A 3,792-nucleotide genomic window follows, 5' to 3' on the forward strand; every position below is an offset into this window, starting at 1 on the left:
GGAGGTGGAGATTGCAGTGAACTGAGATCGTGCCACTGCACTCCAGCCTGGGTAACAGAGCGAGACTGTCTCAGAAAGAAAAAAAGAAGATACACAAATTACGAGTACTTACATGAAAAGATGATCAACATTATTAATCATTAGAAAAATGCAAATTAAAACCCCAGTGATATACTATTTTATACCTATTAGAATGGCAATAATAATAAGATAGGCAATAACAAATGTTGGCAAGGATGTGAACCCTCACACAGTGCTGGTGGGGGTGTAAAATGGCACAGCCCTTTGGAAAACAGTGTAGCAGTTTCTCAAAAAGTTAAATGTAAAACTACCATACAACCCAAAATTCCACTTCCAAGTATCTACTCAGGAGAAATGAAAACAAACATAACAAAACTTAATTATGAATATTCATAATATTAGGTACCATTATGCATAATAGCCCCAAGCTGGCAATAACATATGTATACATGATTTTTATTTTTTTGAGACAGAATTTTGGTCTTGTTGCCCAGGCTGGAGTGCAATGGCGTGATCTTGGCTCACTGCAACCTCTGCTTCCTGGATTCAAGCAATTCTCCTTGCTCAGCCTCCGAAGTAGCTGGGATTACAGGTACACACCACCACGCCCGGCTAATTTTTGTATTTTTAGTAGAGACAGGGTTTCACCATGTTGACCAGGCTGGTCTCAAATTCCTGACCTCAGGTGATCCACCTGCCTCACCTCTGGGCGAGTGCTGGGATTACAGACATGCACCACTGCACCTGGCAATAACCTAAATTTTTAGCAGTTGGTGAGTGGATAGACAAAATGTAGTGAATCCATACAATAGAAGACTGTGCAGGAATGAAACGTGATGACACATGCTATGTCATGGATGAGACTCAAAAACATTATGCTAAGAGAAAGAAGCCAGACCTAAGAGGTTTCATATGGCATGATTTCACTTACATGAAATGTGCAGGAAAGACAAATTTATAGAGGCAGAAAGTAGACTAGTAGCTTCCTGGGGCTGGAAGTGAGAACAGGGATTAATTGTAAATGGGCATGAGGGGGGATGAAAATTACTGAGGGGATGATTCTGAGTTTCTGTGGGGTGTGCATATGAGGAAAACTATTCTAAAAAATTTGGCATGTGGTTCCATAAAAACCTATCATCTGAGACAAACTCCATTCCCAATCTTTAAAAGATTGGTTGGAGGCTGAGTGTGGTAGCTCACGCCTGTAACTTCAGCACTTTGGGAAGCCAAAGAGGGTGGATGGCTTGAGCTTAGGAGTTTGAGACCAGCCTGGGCAACATAGTGAAACCCAGTCTCTAGAAAAAAAAATACAAAAATTAGCTGGGTATGATGGCGCGAGCCTGTAGTCCCAGCTACTTGGGAGGTTGAGGTGGGAGGACCTCCTGAGCCCGGGGAGGTTGAGCCTGCAGTGAGTGGTGATTGTACCACTGCACTCCAGCCTGGGATGACAAAGTGCGACCCTGTCCCCCTCACCAAAAAAAAAAAAAAAAAAAAATGGGATCTGGCAGTTAAGGAGCGAGTCTATTCTTGGTGTAGATGTAGATAACACCATTAGAGATGTTTAGTAGGTGGCCCATTGACCAAGGACCTTTTTTAAAAAAGAGTGTTTATTCCAGCTGGCAAAGGTAAGGTTTGCTAAATTGAGGGTTACAGACCAGAGCCAGGGGAAAGAAAAAGGCTATATCATATGACTAGCCCCCCAAAAAATTAAAGGGAACATGAAGTACATTACCAAAAATACCAAGACAATAACCACAATCATATCTCTTTCATTAACTTTACTCCTTCATTTTCTAGTTATATGTTCTTGGGCTAGCATCTTCCCCCAGAGAAGTCTTCTGCCTGAGGGCTGAAATTTTGCTAGAAATCCCTAGTCTCAGGACTCTGATAGGTTGACTCAACCAAGTATTAGTTTATGGTGATGATATCAGATACACAGGTTTATTTCCTGTCAGCAAAGTATAGCAGGTATGTTTAAACAAACAAGAGGGGAGAACAGAAACCAGTTGTTGAGCTGGGTGTGGTGGCATGGGCCTGCAGTCTCAGCTACTTGGGAGGCTGAGGTGGGAGGATAGCTTGAGCCCAGGGAGGATGAGGCTGCAGTGAGCAGTGATCATACCACTGCACTCCAGCCAAGGACCAAGGACGTCAGAGTGAGACCCTGTCTCAAAAAAAAAAAAAAAAAAGAGAGAGAAAGAAGAAAAAGAAAGAAAGAAAGAAAGAAAAAACAAACAAAAGAAAGAAAGAAAGAAAGAAAGAAAGAAAAGAAAGAAAAGAAAGAGAAAGAAAGAAAAGAAAGAGAAAGAAAGAAAGAAACCAGGTGTTGAGAGTATCAAACAGCCTGGCCAATCTATTCATTTTCAATATCATAATGAAAGAAGAATATTCACTGGGGTGTACTACATAACAGCACAAACTTACTGGTGAGTGCTAGATTTCATGAGGTCTCAGATGATGGCTACATAGAACCTATTATTAGAACCTGGGAAGGGAGTAAGGGACAGGGAGGGTTAGTCTTCTCAACCGATTTAACTAACTTTTTTCTTAATTTTTAGACAGTCTTGCTCTGACACCCAGGCTGGAGTGCGGTGGCGTGATCTCAGCTCACTGTAATCTCTGCCTCCCAGGTTCAAGCGATTCTCATGCCTCAGCCTCCTGAGTAGCTGGGACCACAGGCATACGCCACCACATCCGGCTAATTTTTTTGTGTTTTTGGTAGAGATGGGATTTCATCATGTTGGCCAGGCTGGTCTTGAACGCCTGGCCTCAAGTGATTCTCCTGCCTTGGGCTCTCAAAGTGTTGGGATTACTGGTGTGAGCCACCGTGCCTAGCCTAACTTATGTTTGATAATTCTATGTGTCTTCTCTATTTGGCTGAGCTCTGCAGGTGATATAGATAATGAATGTATTTACAAATCTTGAGGGCCTTATAGTCTGTTTTGTAACATGTGTACTACAATTTGGTACCAATAATACAAGGTTAAACTATGGAATAAAATCAACATGGGCATAAATTTGACAGTCATCATGTAAGGCCTTGCACATGAATATGAGTCTACTTTTATCCTTCCAGGAAGGTCCACAATCATAATCACAACACTTACTTTGCATAAAAATAATCTTGACTGGGTGTGGCAGTTCACACCTATACAGCCTGGACAACACAGTGAGACCTTGTCTCTACAAAAAATCAATAATTAGCTGGGCATGGTGGTGCACACTTGTAGTCCCATCTACTTGGAGAGGCTAAGGCAGGAGGATCGCTTGAGCCCAGGAGGTCAAGGCTGCAGTGAGCAGTGTTTGTGCTACTATACTCTAGCCTGGGTGACAGTGAGACCCTTTCTAAAAAAAAAATACGGTCTAGAGGGAATGAGCCCCTCTTTTTGGTCTGACATCTTTCTCTACTTTGTGGACATGATGGACAGGGCAGCTTACAATACTGATAAACTAATTTTTAAAATATGGAGCATGCCAATTATACCTAATTATTTTTAGCATCCCTCCTTGTATCCTTCTTTACTTATGAGTGCTATGCTGTGTGGGAGAGAATTTTTGGTGTAATCCAGTAGCTATCTGGGAAGTGTGAGATGATTTTGTTGTTAAAAAAAAAAATGCCTTGGCCTGGCGCAGTGACTCACGCCTGTAATCCCAACACTTTGAGAGTCCAAGGCAGGCAGATCACGAGGTCAGAAGATCAAGACCATCCTGGCTAACACGGTGAAACCCCGTCTCTACTAGAAATACAAAAAATTAGCCAGGTGTGGTAGCAAG

The sequence above is a fragment of the Colobus angolensis genome, unplaced genomic scaffold, assembly GCF_000951035.1.
Source record: "Colobus angolensis palliatus isolate OR3802 unplaced genomic scaffold, Cang.pa_1.0 Scaffold424, whole genome shotgun sequence".
Lineage (NCBI taxonomy): Eukaryota > Metazoa > Chordata > Mammalia > Primates > Cercopithecidae > Colobus > Colobus angolensis.